Below are 14,674 nucleotides of genomic sequence, written 5' to 3'. Positions count from 1 at the left end.
ATTGCCAATTTCAGCAAATCACTTGTAATAAAAGTTGTCTTTTATAGCTCTTTTGGTTTGGTTCTTTGATTTCCCTGTCGTTTTCCTTTTTAAATATTCTTCCTAAAGCTAGATGATTGTTTCTGCCATCTCTGACTTTGTTTCTCTCCACCTTCCTTGTGGCCACAGACTGTGACAATGAGGGGCTGCAGTCTCAATGGTTTTAAAGGAACTAAAGGATCTCCCAGCAAAGTTTTCTGCAGAGATCCCTCTTTTGTTGCCTTCTCTGGAGCTGCAGCAGCAATGTCTGTGTGCAGAGTTGGGGGCAGATCAGTGCTGGCACAGCAGCTGTGCCCAGCAGCAGCAGCAGCACTTGGTGTTGCCAGTGCTGCTGCCGTGGCCCTGCCCGCTGCCCTGGTGGCCCTGGTGTTGCTGCAGGGCCTGAGTGCTCTCGGGGCCGGGCACAGTCCTGGGGGTGGCAGTGCCGGGGCTGCAGCAGGGACAGGCCATGGGCACTGCTGGGGCAGCGCTGACGCCTCAGGCCAGGCCCTGGGGGCTGCAGGCTCCTTGCCCAGGCTCTCTCAAGAACACTGCCAGGCCAATGCTCAGCACAGAAAAGCCCCAGGGTGAGCAGCCCCAGGCTGGCCGTGGGCAGGCTGGGGGCAAACAGCATGGCTAGGGCTCTGCAAGGGCGCTGGGGGAGACAGGAAGGAGCAGCAGAGCAGGGGCTGATCCATCCCCAGGGCGCTGCACAGCCCAGGGCAGCGTCCCAGAGCGTCCTGATGGAGCTGCCAACAACATCCCCCCTCTGCAGCCCTGGCCTCTTCCCCAGCTCACACAGGTGCCACATCCTTGCAGGCACAGCCACGGCAGCACTGGCTCAGGAGCCCCTGTTTGCATTGCACAGAGCAGGCGGGAGCACCCCCATGCTGCTGCTGTGGGGACATGAACCTGAGGGAGCACAAATGCCATCAGCCCCTGGGGCCAGCAAGGGCTGGGGGACACCAGGAAAGCACTCAGCTTTGTCCTGCCCTCTGCAGTCAGCCAGAATGTTTGTTCCCATCAGCTGGGAGTTTCCTGTCCCACTGCAGATGCTATTGCTCAGTGCCAGGGCTGCCTGGCAGGCACCCCCAAACTGCCCTCAGCACTTCCTTGGCTTCACCTTTGCTTTTTTTTCCCCTTTTTTTTTGTACAAATTTCTTCCTGTTGCCCACCCCTGTTCCCTCCCCTGCAAAAAGCCCATCCCTGTTTGCCCTTTCCTCTCTGGCCCCACTCCCCATTGCAGTTCCTGACTTGGCACCATGGGAATGTCCCTTGGGCAGCAGGATCATCCTCCAAGTGCTGCAGGAATTGTCTGCAGGCTCCTGCAGTGCCTGGTGCTGCTCCCTTGCCAGAGGCACCCCAGGCCAGGGGGGCACATCTGGGCTGCTCTGTCTGCCTGTGGGGCTCCCTGTTGTGGGCAATGAGGAGGAGCTGCAGAGGCTCTGCAGGACTGACAGGATGGGCTTTGGGGCTGGCAGGAGAAGCTGAGGGACCTGGGCTGCTGGAGCTTCTGAAGAGGAGGCCCAGGGCTCATCCTGCAACTGCTGCAAGGGTGGTTCCAGAGAATCCCAGAATCAGCAGGGTTGGAAAAGACATTGGAGATCATCAAGTCCAACCTGTGCCCTGACACTGCCTTGTTTCCCCCAGGCCTCCCCTTCTCCAGGATAAACAACCCCAGCTCTCTCAGCCACTCCTCACAGGACTTTTGTTCCACACCCTTCACCAGCCTTGTTGCCCTTCTCTGGACACGCTCCAGCCCCTCCATGTCCTTCCTAAATTGAAGGGCCCAGAACTGGACACAGCATTTGAGGTGCTGCCCAACCAGTGCTGAGCACAGAGGAAGAATCACTGCCCTTTCCTGCTGGCCACACAATTCCTGATCCATAGCAGTGCCAGGCCGTGGATGTGGGACACGGTGGGGAGAGGGTGGGGCAAAGTGTTCTTGATTGTCACCCATGATGCGTCTTGATTTTCATGTCTATTCAGACTGCATTAGATGGAGCTGGGACTCAATATCAAGTGGACATTTCTGATCAGTATATAAACAGTAAAATAAAACAGAACACAAGAATTTTTTCTGCCTTGTTTTCAATACCATATATTCATTTTGAATACACTTCTGGAATTAACCTAATTTACCACAGAAGAATTGAAAACTTAAATAATTCTCATGGGGTTCTTTTGTTCAGGTATTTTAAACAAATGAACACCTGGATTCCTGAACTGAAGAGCTCAAGAATGAAGAGGCCGCTGGAAGAGTAAAATTCATCATCAACCTCCAAGTGGCTGAGGATCCATCCCCATCAGAGCAGCAATGAACAGAAATGGACAGAATGGCTGGGCTGGGCTGGGGAGAGGCCCTTGGTGCTGCCCAGAGCTCAGGGCAGCTGGCAGAGCTTGCAGGGAGCTGGGCTGGGCTCAGAGAGCCTGCCACAGAAACCATCAGTATCCATCTCAGCCTGGCTGAGCGTGCAGGGGCAGGACTCAGCCCAGGCCTTGTGGGGCAGGGCCAGCACCTGTGCAAGGCATTGAAAACAGGCAAATGCCCCAGAGAGGAGGCTGCTCTGTGCCCTTGGGGGCATGGACAGAGCAGGGAGGGGGCCCAGGATATTTGTCACTGCCAGCCTCTGTGCCCAGCCCTTGGCAGCCCTGGCTGCTGAGCCCAGCTTTGCCCTGGGCTGAGTTTGGCTGTGGCCCAGCTCCGTCCTCCTGCAGGGCTCAGGGCCTGTTCCCGGCCATGGCCAGCCCTGGCCGGCCTCTCTGCTGGCCCAGAGGCCAGCAGAGCCCGGGGCAGGGCTGTCTGTGCAGGCCCACAGGTGCCAGGGGCTGTGCAGGAGCTGGCAGAGGCTGCCCAGCAGGGAGGCCATGGGGCACAGAGCCCCAAGGCTGCTGTGGGCAGCACGGCACAGGGGCCGTTCCCAGCCGCAATGCTCCTGGCCTGGGCTGGGCCTGCACAGGGGCTGGGCCACCATGGCTGGGCCAGCACAGGGCCACCAAGGGGCCACGCAGCCACTGCCGGGGCTGACAGCAAGGCCAGGCACACACAAGCAATTGCTGAGCATGGCCTGCGCTGGCCAGGGCTGACTGTGCCACAGGCAGAGCTCAGCTGCCCTTGGGGGCTGCAGGAACACTCAGGAGCCCAAAGAGCCTCCATGGCTGTGCTGGAGACCAAGGCTGGAGCAGGGAAATGCAGGGCTGCTGCAGGATGGGGAGGGCATTGAATTGCAGCACACACCTCAGCTCTCTCTGATGATCCCGGCACCATGCTGGGCCCTGTTTCAGACTGCAGCAGAGCAGATGTTGATGGGACAGGAGCCCTGCTGGGCTGTCAGGGACCTGCAGCTTGCAAGGTGCTCTGCTCTCCCTCAGGTGCTCTCGGAGAGATCCAATCCCAGCTGGGCACCTCAGGGCACAAGTGGCACTGCCTGTTCATGGGCACACAGCTGATGTATGCCTGGAAAGGGGCACAGGTTTTAATACCTGTTAGTTTCATAATATACAAGCACATTTTTATTATCTGGGCCACTTGAGTACTGGGTCACTAATAAGAAATGGCAAAGTTTTCCTACCAGAAGCAGGAATTTCCTGGATCTACTAGATTCTTCTACTGATGGCAGGAGAAGAAATTCTGATCTTCCCATCTACTTGAGCCACCAATATTCAGTCTAATATTTCATGACCCCCTCCTTCAGGTGTTTCCAGTACTCCTGTTACAATGGCCATGTCTAAGGACATCTCTTCATTTAGAGCAGCTGGATCTATGTCCTTCCCCTTGCTCCCAGATTTCTTCCTGCAGCTGTTCTCTGGTCATTCCAACGTGTGTCCTTCGACTGGCTTCATGCTTTGAGCATCAGGGAGTTGCCAATCTCTCTGAAGTTTAAATACCTCCCTAGTCAGCATCTTACTTGTAGTTTTACCTTTTCTATCACCTCTTCTTAAGTCTCTGTCTAAAATCCTTCCTGTATGGCAATCCCTTGTGGATGGTGGACATGTCAGATGTTGCTGGCATGTCAAAAGGAACTTAGGGAAGGGGTTTGAGGTTTCTTAAATTTCATCATGTTCACATTTTTTATGTTGTCCATGAAGAGAAACCCTTCTGTGCCTCTGAGTCTCACCATCTCCTGGTCCCTCAAAGGACACAAACATGATCAGTTGTGGTTCCCACTCCAGTGGCTGCACTTGGACCTCCCTCCATAGCCAGAGCACAGCTCCTTTGTCCCAGAAAGTGCCTGGCAAAGGAGGGATGCAGGAAACAGGACAGGCTGTGGGGATCAGGGGCAGGGCAGAGCCAGGGAGAAGAATGACTTTTGCATTTGATGGAGCTGTGCCTTCCCGTGGCTTTGCTGGCTGACAAGAAATGAACATCCCTCTGTGTCTCGGGCAGCTCCTTCTCCAAGGAAAGCAGGTGGGAGTTGGAGCCAAGGAGCTGAAAGCTGCAGTTGCAGCCTGGGCTGGAGGGAGCTGAGATTTGCACAAGGCTGCTCTGAGTGCCAGGGCTTGGATGGGGGAAATGGTGGGGTGGGGGTAGGGACAGAGTCTGATTGATTGTCAGCCATGAAGGGTCTTGATTTTCATATCTATTCAGACTGCATGAGGAGGTACTTGGATTCAGTGTCAACTGGAGATTGCACATATCGATTTATTATTGGGAAAAAAACCACTAACAGGACCTAAAAAACCTTTTCTCCTTGTCTTTTTAAATAGAATATATTCAGTTTAAATGCACATCTGAAATCTGTCTAATTAGCCAGAAATGATTTGAAAACTTAAATTAATTATTCCCAGAGGCTTGGCTTGTTAAGGTGTTCTGAATGTTAATGAGCCCTGGGACACTGAATTCCGGCAGTGAAGAGCTGCAGGCTGAACAAGCTTCTGGAGCAGCGAAATCCAGCAGCAGGCTCCAAGTTGCTGAGGATGTCAGCAGCCCCCACTGAGGCCATCCCTTCCCAGAGACCGTGGGGGAATGGGCAGACAAGGAGAGCGTCCCTGGGGCTGGGCCAAGAGAACTCAGAGGCACCAGCGGCTCCAGCTGGGCAATGGAGTGTGGAATGTGGCTGGGAAAGCCCTGCCTGGGCTGTGCCAAGCAGGACAGACAAGCCCTGACTCCCATCCTCCAAACAACTCTCTCATGGAGACTTTAGAAGGAATTACGGTTGTTTGTCTATTCTGAGTTGGATGTACTGGAGAAATACTAACAAGTAATCCTGAAGACCTCAAACAACAAAACAGCCTTTACAGGGAACTTTAGAAAATCAGAGAAACTTTGGCAAAAGGTTTAATATGACATTCAACCAACAAAAAACACTTCTCAAAGCATTCATTTGGTCCATTCAACTGCACAAACTCGAAGCCTGTTCAATTTTAAGTTACTCAAATTTTCCAAGAGGACATATAAAGTAGAAGTAGACACAGAGAGAGAGGAGAAGTAATAAACATACAGAGAGGCACAGACACAGAGCTACCAACCCTTGCATTCCAGCACTGTTCAGATGGAAATGCCAAAAGGATGCAGGGTCAAGATGTGTGCTTACCTTGTGGTCAGCCTTCAATACCCCTTGGTCTTCCTGGGCCCTTCCCCCAGGTGGGACTTGGGCTCATTTGGTCACTCAGGAGCTGGGCTGGGGCTCCAGAGGTGGCTGTGGAGCATTGCCTGTGCTGTGCCAGGGACTGGCAGCCACTGCTGGGCTGGGATAGAGGCTCTGCGGGGATTGGGGTTCCAGGGCAGGGCAGTGCTCCAGGGCAGGGCAAGGCTGGATCTGCCCATTCTTCCCCGACACATGAAATGTTTTGAGCCAACTATCTCCTCCAGTCTGTCACAGTATGCAATGTTGGAGGTGAAATCCCAGTTCTGGCCACGGCACCTGGAAAAGAAGGAGAGGTCTTTCCCATAGGAAGGAAAGGGCAGAGCCCCAGTGTCTGGAAGGCAGGTGAGAGTCTCACTAGGCCAGCCAGACTTGTCAGTAATGGCAGATTTTGTCTGGGAGCAGTCTTTGAATTTAGGGAATTTTGGAGGTAGAAGCCCAATCTCAGCCATGGTGCCTGCAGAAGCAGGACAGTTCTTTCCACAAGAAGGAAAGCAGGGAGTCTTCCCCAGTGTTTTGGGGACAGATGAGAGGTGACCCTCATTAAACTGTTGTCAGCCAGTCTTGTCCTGGCAATATTCCTATGGGAATAATCCCTGGATATAAGGAAATCTGGTGATGAAATCCCTATTCTGGCCATGGGTGCCTGCAGGTGAAGGACAGGTCTTTTCCATATGAAAGAAAGTATGGAGCACCAGTGTTTCAACCGCAGATGAGAAGAGACCCTCAACATGCCATGGTCAGTTGGACCAGTCACGCAGCCCACGGGAGGCCAAACCAGCCAGACCTGTTCTGTGTTGCCGTGGTTTTAAGCGGCCCTGCAGTATCACCATGGTCCCCTTGGTTCCATGGGGCCCCACAGTGTCCTAATGGTGATTTCATTCAGTGGGGTCCAGCAGTGTCACCATGGTGCTTTGGTTCAATGGGGTCCCACAATGTCACAATGGACCCTTGGTTCCAGAAGGCCCCGAAGCGTCACATGGTCCCAATGATTCCATGAGGCCTTGCAGTGTCACAATGGTCTCTGTGGTTCCCCAGGCCCCACAATGACATGTGACTCCTCTATTACATGAGCCCTGCAATGTCACAATGAACCTTTGGACCACGGGGTCTTGCAGTGTCACAATGGTCTCCTTTGCCTCCACAGTTCATAATGGACCACTGATGACACCAGGCCCCACAATGTCACAATTGGTTCCATGCAGCCCTGCAGTGTCACAAAGGCCTCTTGGTTTCACAAGGCCCCACAGCATCACAATGGTCCTCTTGGTTCTGTGGAGACCCCCAGGGTCACAATGGTCTCACTGGTTCCATGAGGCCTCACATTGTCACAATGCTTTGCTCTTACCATGTGGCCTCATGGTGTCACAATGGTCTCCATTGATCCCATGACTCCATTGTGTGTCACAATGGCCCCTTGGTTCCATGAGGCTGTGAAGAGTCTTAATGGTCTCTCCATGGTTCCATGAGGCCTTGCAAAGTCACCATGGTCCCTTGGTCTCACAGGGCCCCACAGTGTCACAATGGTCCCTTGCTTCCACGGGCCCTGTGCTGCTGCATTCCCGCCTCCCCTTCTTAGGCCGCCCTGCCAGCTCAGAAATGCTCCTTGGGCCTCGGCCTTGGCCAACAGCCCCTGGGCTCACAGCTCCTCTGCAGCTCAGCACAAACACTGTCTACCCCAGACACTGCTGTGCCCAACCAGCTCCTGCTTTGTATAGGAGCAGCCCTGGGAACTGCTTTTGTTCCCTCAGTGGCACAACATCCCTGTTCTCACAGTGCCAAAGAAAGCTGTTGATGCCAAGTGCGGCCAGGATGAACCATTGCTGTGACTGCAGCCCCTCTCTTGGGGCCCTACAAACAGCGCTGCAAAAGGAGCCCCTTGGAGCTCTCCTGGGCCAGCGACTCCCTCTGAGTGGGGCCTCTCCCAGCCGGGAACTCTCCCGCTTGCTGCACTCGGGGTTCCTGAACAAGGAGGGAGCCTGGGCCGATCCCCCCACTCCTCCAGGCTCAACCCTTCACCCACTGGGGAGATGCCAAAGGATCCACAGGGAGCATTTCCTGCCCTCAGGGGAATTTCTCACAGGTGCCTTGCACTGACTCTTTGTGTCTGTGTGCACACAGGAGTGCCTGTGCTGGGGAGATGTGGCAGAAATGCTGCTCCCTGAGGGGTTGGAGTGCCTTGGATAGCTGAGTCAGTCAGGCCTGTAAGTAAGGTTAAGTCACAAGGTCTAAGTGAAGTTAAATTCTGCTAAGAGTTGTTCTTTTGCTAATTTGTTAAGTTTAATATAATTTATAAGCTAATTTAAATGTTGTTAAGTGTTATTCCTCTGTTAAATTTCTAAGTCATAGGTTAGCAATTAGGTTAAATACTGCCAAGCTCTGTTCTTTTGCTAAATTGTGAGTTTCAAAGTAGAAGTTAAGGTTAAGTCCTGTTAGGTTTGAGCTGTGTTAAGGTTTTAGGCAGTATTCCTTTTATCTTTGCGCTCACTGTCCTATAGTCGCACACTCACAGGGATGGTTCTCTGTTCATTTCTGGTTTGATTGCCTGGATTTTGTTTGGGTTTTTGGTGCTTTGTTTCCCTGGTCTGCTTGAAGTGTCCAGTCAGGAGCAGAGAGACTCTTGCCAAGGAACTTTGTGGTGCTGTCCCTTAATATTAAATCTGGTTGTTGCTGATTCCTTTGCTGGGGATATTTTCAGCACTCTCAAGCCCTCGTTCAGAACAGGGTGAAGGAGCCCTGGCCCAGGCTCTGGCCCTGGGGGACACGGGGATGCTGCCGGGGGGTTCCTGTCCCCCTGTCCCACCCCCCAGAGCCCCGGCCCCCCGTCCCCGTGTCAGGCTCTGGGGTCGATCTCGTGGAACATCCTCTGGGGGAGGCTGCGGCGCCGGGGGCGGGGGGACCCGGGGGGACAGGGAACCCCGCTGTGCACGAGCAGGGTTGGACTGCTCTGGGGGAACTGTGAGGGGGGCTGGGGCAGAGTGACCTCCCCAGTGACCTCACACAGCCCATGTGATGTCACACAGCCCCTGTGATGTCACATCCCCTCTGTGATGTCACACAGATACCCTGGGATGGCAGAATCCATTCCATGATGTCCAGCCTATGATGTCACAGAGCCTACTCTGTGATGTCACAGGCAACTCAGTGATGACACACAACAGCTCTGTGATGTCACAAAGTCCCTTCATGATATCACAGGGCCAGTGCTGGGATATCAGTATGTGATACCATAAAGCTGCTCTGTGATGTCACAGAAGATTTGGTGATGTCACAAAGTCACCATGTGATGTCACAGTCTGTTCTGTGACGTCACATCTGGCTCTATGATGTTACTCAGTCACCCAGTGATGTCACAACCCACTCTCTGATGTCACAGAGCCACCTTCCATGATTGCAGAGGATACTCCATGGCCTCATACCCTACTCTATGACATTACAGACTGCTCTGTGACGTCACAACCCCCTCAGTGATGTCACAAATCCCCCTCTGTGATACCATACTGCCACTCTGTAATGTCACAGCATACAGTGTGACCTTACAGCCTGCTCTATGATGTCCTACAGCGATGTCATGATGTCACAGCTTGTGCTGTGATGTCACGTAGTTCCCTCCATGATGCTGTAGTTGCTCAGTCACCTCACACAACAAACTCTGTGATGTCACAGCCCAATCTGGGGCCTCACACAGCCCACTCTGTGCTGTCACACAGCCCCTTGCTAACATCACAGCTGCTCTGTGCCTCCATGACACAGCCACAGAGGTGCCGCTGTGACACAGCCCCCTCTGGGACATCCCCCAGCCCCTGCCAGTGCTGAGCCCCTGTCAGCTCTGTCTGTGCCCTGCTGGTGTCCCTGAGCTGCCCTGGCAGTGCCCCAGTCCTGCTGGGCGGTGCACAGGAGCTGCTCCTGGCCAGAGCTGTCTCTCTGCAGCGCTGCCCTTGCCAGGAGCTGCCTCTGGGCCAGGAGCCCGGCCCAGCTCAGCAGCACAGACACAGCAGCAGGACTTTAATGACCCTCTGGGGATTGGGTGCTCTTTGCATCAGACTCAGTCCCTCCGAGTGTGCTCATAGAACTTCTCAGGAACTCAAAATCAGATTCAAAGTCCAAACAGTATTTAACTTTAAATGGGTCCCACTGTGGGACAAAACTCATGTCAAAGTGTCCCCAGGTTTCAGGTAGAGCAGAACACTGCAGGCAGTGATGACAGCTGGGGACAAACAAGGCAAAACTGCCTCTGGTGCTGAGCAAACCTGGATGTGTTTCAGGAATGCAAAGGACCAAGGCCTGAGCCCCAGGCCCTGGCAACACAGATTCTGTCCCTCCCTCATTGCTCAGGGCTCTTCCCGGGATGGGCTCTGGCATGTGGGGATGTGCAATGCCAAGGGCAGGACCATGGGGTGGCCCCTGCTGGGCTGCTGAGCAGGGACAAGGAGGCAATGAGGCCCCAGGGCTGCAAGGGTCACTTGTCCCCTCCTTGTGGCCTCAGGCCCAGGGCCAGCAGCCATGGCCAAAGTGCTGCCCAAGTTGGCTCTGTCAGGGCCTTGCAGCTGCTGCCCATCCCTGTGCCCTGTGCAGCCCAGGCTGTCCTACGGTGTCCCTGCCCTGCGCCTCTGTCCCTGCAGGCTGTCGTCATCCCCCGGCTGCCCCACCTGGCTGGCCCCTTCCTTTGCTGACAGCTCTGCCTCCTGCCTGCCTCTGCCTGCCCACACAAAGCCTTGGGCTTCTCCAGGCTCTGATTGGGGGATATTTTGCACCACAGCCTTGCCCTGGGTGGGAAATTCCTTTCTCCTAGTGTCTAGTCTGGGTCTCCCCAGCTGCCCTTGGTGCCATTATCTCTTTCTCTGGCTGTTTTATACAATAAAGAAAAATTCCAAGATGTGTGAAACCACCCTTCAATCCCTCCCCGGCTACTCTTATTCTGTCCTCAGTCTCCACACCACTGAGCCCAGAGTCTGCCGCCTCTCACTGCTGGTTATGGGATGAGGCCTCCAAAACATATCCTGAGAGGTTTGTGGGTCCTCTCCAAGGTCTGTGAAAATGAAAACAGTGGTCAAAGTTATTTTCACCCAAATCTTGCAGTGACAGAACAAGGCTCAATATCTTTGAACTGAATGAGGTCAGATTTACAATTGTTTAAAGGAAAAAATATTTTACAGTGGTGAGAATGGCACAAAACTGCAACTGTTCTTCCAGAGAAGTGGATTCCCCATCTCAGGAATTATCCAAGAGCAAGAGCTTTGTACAACCTGACCCAATGAAACCCTGTTCCCTCCCCGAGGACAGAATTCCTGTTGTGTGGGTTCTCTGATGTGCTGGGTGCCCTCACAACGCTTCTGGCCAGAATGTCTGCTGAGGGCAGCCAGGCTGCTGCAGGGGCAGTGACCTCACAGCCATCACCATGGCAGCCCTGTCCCCTGGGCCTGGCTCTCCCCTTTCCTCTGCCCCTGCCTTGTCTCTGCTGGCATGAAGAGTGTTCTCATTCATATCTTGTCCCCAAGGTGCTGGGGCCAATGGCTTCCCAGGCAGGCTCCTGCAGCAGAAGTGGCTTTTCAGAGCCCGGGCAGAAACGAGCCCTGAGGCAGCAGCTCTGCAGTGCTGGCCACCAGGCCGGGCTGCCAAGGGAGGCTTCTGGCCATGCCCTGCAAGCAGCTGCTGCTGCCAAGGTGCCTTTGGTGCGTCAGGCTCTGCCTGGCACAGCTCCCAGCACGGCACTCTGCCCTTGTGCCCGAGCCCTTCCCTGTGCTGGGGCTGGCCTGGGGCTTTTCCTGCAGTGGGACCTGCCCTGCTCCTGGCACAGGAAAGGCAGTTCCTGCTGGAGCAGGAGGCTCTGCCTGCAATGGGCTCCAACAACTCCAGCAAGGCCCTGTTCACTTCAAAATTGCTTCCTAGAGCAGAATAATCTAATAATTGTTTTAGCTCTGATACAGTGGAGTAAATAACTCATTTTTTAAAATTTAGTCTGTGGTGTAAACAAACTATTCTGTCTAGCCATGATCAGAATCAATCAGAGCTGTATTTACATAAATTTATCTAGTATTCCATTGATAATTCTGTGGGACAAATTGCATTAAGGTTCAGTTCCACCTGTCCAATCTTTTATACCTTTGGCAAAGGACCCGCTCCCAAGGCTGTTGCCATGGCCACCAGGGCTGGGACCAGCTGGGATGCTCGCTTTCCACGGGCCAGGGTTTAGGAATGGGATTCCCCAATTTTCTGCTCCCGCTAAAACCACGCTGCTGCTCGCTGCCCTCCCGCCTTCCATGGAAAGCACAAAAAGGAAAGATCCCGGGCTGGGATAAGAAAAATTTATTGGGAACAGCAACGAGATAAAAACCAAAAAAAAATAAAAATAATATTGACAACAGAAGGGATATGAAAAAGGGAAAACTGCAACACAAGTGACTGTCTCTTCCCAGCCACAATTTCCTCCTGCCTGCAAAGGACAATCTTCTCCTCAGGGAGAGAGAGAGACCCTTTCCTGCCCCTGGCAATGACTTGAGGTGAGAGTGAATGTAATGACACGGCCCTGGCCAGACCCTCATGTTCTTTGATCCCAGATCATGTCATTGGCAGGGGCAGGAAAAGGGACAGGTGTCTTCCCAGCATGGATCACAGGGAACATGGATCACTAGGGCTCTTCCCAACATGGGTCCTCCAATGAGGGATGAAGCTGGAGCAGGACACAAAGCTCTCCCTGCAGTTGGTACATTTGCAGGGCTTCCCTTACTGATGCTTCCGTTGGTGTCTGGTCAAGTCAGAGCTCTGGGTGAATCCCTTCCCACACGTGGCGCACTCATACGGCCTCTCCCCAGTGTGGATGCACTGGTGGGTGATGAGGGTGAAGTTGTGCTTGAAGCCCTTCCCACAGTCGGGGCAGCGGAAGGGCCACTCCTCATTGTGAATCCGCTCATGCAGGCAGAGATTTGAGCTGGTCTGAAACCTCTTCTGACACATGCAGCACTCGTAGGGCCTCTCCCCAGTGTGGATGGGCTGATGGGTGATGAGGTGGGAATTGCGCTTGAAGCCCTTCCCACAATCTGGGCAGCAGAAGGGCCTCTCATCAGTGTGAATCCGCTGGTGTCTGAGGAGAACTGAGCTGATCCGAAACCTCTTCTGGCACTCAGGACACTCATAGGGCCTCTCCCCGGTGTGGATGCGTTGGTGGGTCACAAGGGTGGATCTGTAGCTGAAGCCCTTCCCACATTCCCCACACTCGTAGGGTCATTCGCCAGTGTGGATCATCTGGTGGTGGATCAGGCTGCTGCTCTGCCTGAAGCACTTCCCACACTCCAAGCACTTGTAGGGCTGCTCCCCATCATGAAGCTGCTCATGGACCACCAGCTCTGAGCTCTGGCTGAAGCTCTCTCCACCTTCCTGGCCCAGGGGGGGTCTTTCCTTTTCAGAGTACCCTGGGCTGGGTTTGGAGCCCCTCATCCTATGGGATCTCTGTGTCTTTAATTCCCCATTGGATTCCTGTGCCATAGAGCCACTCAAAATTACCTCTTCCATGAGGTTCTGCCATGGGGATTTGTCATCCCTGGTCTCCATCCTCATCTCCTTGTCTGGGGGAGGAAGAACAAGGAGAGGATGGGATTTGCCTCTGTGCCACAGGGGAAGGGAAGGAGATCCTTCCAGCGCTTCCCCAGCAGGATGGTGTTGGCTGCAGGTTTGTCCTGCAGCCTTGGGCTGTGCTGGGCTGGGAGATGGAGCAGGAGAGAGGGGGAAAGGGGCACTGACTAGCTCCTCACCTGCCTGTGTGTCCCGGGGAATCTTTCCCTTAAGCTCAGCCTTCTCCTCCATCTGGCAGTGGTTTTGAGATGGGAAATTCTGGTTTGGGAGGAAAACAAGAGATGAGTGCATTGAGTTTTGCACTGGTTTGCGGGCAAACCTGGTGGAGAGTCTAAGCCAGAATTGCAATTTAATAAGAAAATTAAGATCAAGGCAATGATACAGAAACAAGGCCTTAAAATGACCCAGTCAGGATATAACCTGACACCCTGTTGCTCAGGGTGGTAGCAGCAGTCCCATTAAGTGGTGGCTGCAGTCCTGTTGCAGTGATGATCGTGATTCTGTCAAAGCAGTGATCCTGTAGAAGGGTCTGGTCTTCCTCTGAAGGTCCAATGGTGCTTATGGAGCTCTTGTCCTGTGGGAACCCAGTATGCAAGGTGCTACTGGTGTTGCAAACCTCAGTTTATATCCAGGTAGGAATGCTTGGCTCCTCCCCCTGGGCGGAGTATCCCACAATGGGATGATGTCATTTTATCTGCCCTGCAGGGACACTCAATGGCCCATTCACAGAAGATGGCCCTTGGAGGGTGTTATCAGGGCTCATACATGGAAGAGATAAAGAACACTACCCTGTCACACTTGCCCCACCCCAGGGGAGGTCTCTGTCTCTGTCACTCCCTTGTTGTCCCCGCTTTTCTCTTCCTTTCCATGTCTCTCTCTACCTCACATTTCCTGTTCTGTAAAATCCACTTTGGATTTGGTCTCGGAAGCACCTTAATTGGGGCAGAGGCATTTCTCTAACAATTTTCTTAACCAGGTTGCAACATTATTTTGGCACAGCGAGTTTAGGCACTGTTCTCTGACCCCAAGTGCCTTGGATAACAGCATGGTTCCCTCCTCTGAAGAGGTTGTGGAGGAACTCTTGGAAACTTGGATGCAGCTTCATCTGAGCAACTTATGTAAGAACTGATGAGGAAAATGGCTGTTGTGGGTGGCCAGTGTAAAGAAAATGTTTTGTTCTCCTTCCTTGAAAAGTTTCTTAAAATCACTGGAGGAAAGGGTGCAAATGTCACAAGCAAGACTGACAAGGTTCATTCACCCCAAGGTGAGGAACACAAGGCTGCTAAAAGTCCCACAGGAAGCCCAGCTCAAGGAGCTAAATTTCTGAATAAATGCCAAATACATAGGCTTGAGGGCTTTGCCAAATGTGAGAATCATTATTCTCTTCGTCCCTGTCACCGTTGTGACAGCCCCACAGTGCTTTCTCTTCCTTTTAGTAATCTGTATTGGGCCAAATTTCCACTTTTCTTCTATCTGAACGTGCCAGCAGCTGAGCTGGAGCT

General features: G+C 53.3%; 1 pseudogene; it reads right to left on the bottom strand.

The window, feature by feature from the left end:
* Nucleotides 1–12,326: 12,326 nt before the first annotated feature.
* LOC135287578 (zinc finger protein 229-like) overlaps nt 12,327–14,674 on the bottom strand; it is a 116,132-nt pseudogene continuing 113,784 nt past the window's right edge.

This window comes from Passer domesticus, chromosome 30 (assembly GCF_036417665.1).
Source record: "Passer domesticus isolate bPasDom1 chromosome 30, bPasDom1.hap1, whole genome shotgun sequence".
Lineage (NCBI taxonomy): Eukaryota > Metazoa > Chordata > Aves > Passeriformes > Passeridae > Passer > Passer domesticus.
The sequence above is the reverse complement of the archived record's forward strand: the minus strand, read 5'-3'. Positions and strand labels throughout refer to the sequence as shown.